This window comes from Athene cunicularia (assembly GCF_003259725.1).
Source record: "Athene cunicularia isolate RWA chromosome 24 unlocalized genomic scaffold, athCun1 chr24_part1, whole genome shotgun sequence".
Taxonomy (NCBI): domain Eukaryota; kingdom Metazoa; phylum Chordata; class Aves; order Strigiformes; family Strigidae; genus Athene; species Athene cunicularia.
The window spans coordinates 922,522-925,011 of NW_020799132.1; positions in this window are offsets into that span (position 1 = coordinate 922,522).

The window sequence follows — 2,490 nt, forward strand, 5'->3', positions numbered from 1 at the left end:
GGGGGAAAAAATGAACGTGTGTCGTGTGTCCCCCTCCCCCCCGGGGTGCGTTTACATCCTCACAGCCGGGAGCCGCCCGCAGGTCCGGGAGGAGGAGCTGGGGGTGTCGTCCAGTGCCCCCCATTTACAGCCTCACCCCCCCATGAGAGGTAGTGGCTCCTCACAGACACACCCCACCCAGCCACAAAAAAAAAAAAACCCACAAACAAAAAACAACCACACAAAATCCAGACCCGGGAGGAGAAAAATCCACTAAAAAGTAATAAATAAATAAATGAAGTTTTTTGGGGAGGGCAGCATTGCCGCACGCAGAGGGCAGGAATGTGCAATGTCACCAGGCCGATGCACCCCCCCTGTGCAACCTGCTCTTATTTTGAACTTTTGGGGTGCTTTGTTTTGAGGTTTGGTTTTTTTTTTTCCTTCCCCCTCCCAATTTCCTTTCTGCCCACTGAGAGTTTGGGGACAAACCAGAGGGGCCCAAAAATAAAACCAAAGACATTTCTTGCCACCACAAGTGCACAGCCCCTAAGGCCAGGAACTCCCTCCCCTCCGAGGGTCTGCTGAGCAGAATTATAAACCGGAGCATTACAAAGTAATTACAGCTCCGGACTCTTAATTACTTAGGGCTGTGCAGAAAGGTGAACTTCAAGGGGGGATGCTCCCCTCATCCGGAGCTTGGCTTCGTGGCTACCTGCGCTGGTTTAGCGAAGCGGGGTAACTCACCCCGGTGTACTTGTGCTAACAAGCCAAACCAATACTGGGTGGGTTAAAACTGATTTAGGATTGAGGGTGGACTGAGATTTGTTGCCTGAAACGCGAGTGTCTCAGGCTGGCACAGGCATGCTTTGCTCTCTGCGGAGGGGTAGTCACCCTGGAAATGAAGAGCGCTTTTTTATTATTATTATTTTTAGCTTGTATCCCTTAGGAAACAGGGTTTTTTGATTCTGTCTGTGCACGCTGGTTTTCCCATCCCTGCCTACTTGTGTACCTGTCAACCAATTTGGGAGAGAGCAGTGCAAAAGTGGGGACAGTGGCTTGTAATTGTCATATTCCTGCATTTTCTGCTGGGGCTATAGGGGACAGTGACACTCCTGGACTGTATTTTCCCTCTGCCACCAGCTTGCCCGGGGCAAGTCACATCAGCTCCCACCCTTGGAGGGATTTTGGCAGTGGCTACGGCCACAAAGATATTTCCGTGGCTCCCCTGCAAGGCAGGACTGGGGAGAGGTTACAGGTGGTGTATTTTTTCTGGTAGCAGCACTGATTTAAATGCGTATTGAATAAAATGCTCAATGCCTGATTTCAGTGGGAATTAGATTTCTAAATAATTTGGAGACCTTCCCCGTTGTGTTTTAGTTTATTCTGCAAAATGTTGTTTGCTTGCAGACTAGGGGTACTAATGTATATTAAAGCTGCTACACAAGTAAGACTTTTCTGCGAAGCTTCAAAACACCATTAACATTTTCATGCAATTTCTTTTCTTTCTTTTTTTTTTTTTTTTTGCCTGCAAAGAATATTATTTCTTGCCTGCATTAAAACCAGCAGAATTTTCTAACTTCCAGGAAAAGAGGATATTTTACATTTTTTTTCTCCTTCCTGTGAAAACATTTCAGCTGGAAAATTCTCATCATTGTAATACTGACCTTTGCAAAGGGCTTTAAATCCTTGAATGAAAGTAGCATGTAAGTGCGAAGTTTTATTAACTGATTACCTCTGCGGTTTTGACTACATTGGTAGTCAAATTTGATTTAGAGGACTAGGCAGTTGTACTATGCATGTAAAAAAAAAAATCAGGTTTCTGACATAATTTTGGCTTGCTGGAGCTGAAGGAGGGCTGCAGCTCTGAGCATTGTCCTGCAAGACCATCTTTCCTTTACCTGCACGACTATTACAGGAGACAAAATCAAGTATAAACTGATTATTAAATGCTTTTCTTGGGTATCTCATTTAAATCTGCTGTGCTTTGTGGAAGGAAATGAATCATTGCAATTAAAAAACTGAGAAAATCATGGAGCTGGGTGAAATGGCCTTTGGGGAGGAATATTAAGCCGATGCTGAGCGGACCTACCCGTGTCTGCGGGAGAGGTTTGTGTTTGCAGGTGGGAAAGCCACGCTGGGTTCCTTTGCATCACCCTTCTTCCAGACTTTGACTTTGGTGGGACCACAACTGTGTCTCCCCGTGTAATTTGGGGTTTGCATGCCTGCCCCGTGCAATATTTAGTAGCAAAGAGCAATGCTAGAATCTAGAAAGACCAGATGATAAACCTCTCCCTTGCTTTTGAAGCAAGGGGGATAAACCAGGCATCTTTCTCTTTATTTTTTTCCCTTTTTTTCCTTTTTTTTTTTTTGTATTTCACATTGACAAGTGCAATAGATATGAAGCATCAAAACAATGAGAGTGAATACTTTCCACATGCCTTTGACTCTCTTACTTCCAGGCTATTTACCCAGAAGTGCAAGAAACAAAATGTTCTGAAATGCTGCAGAAAA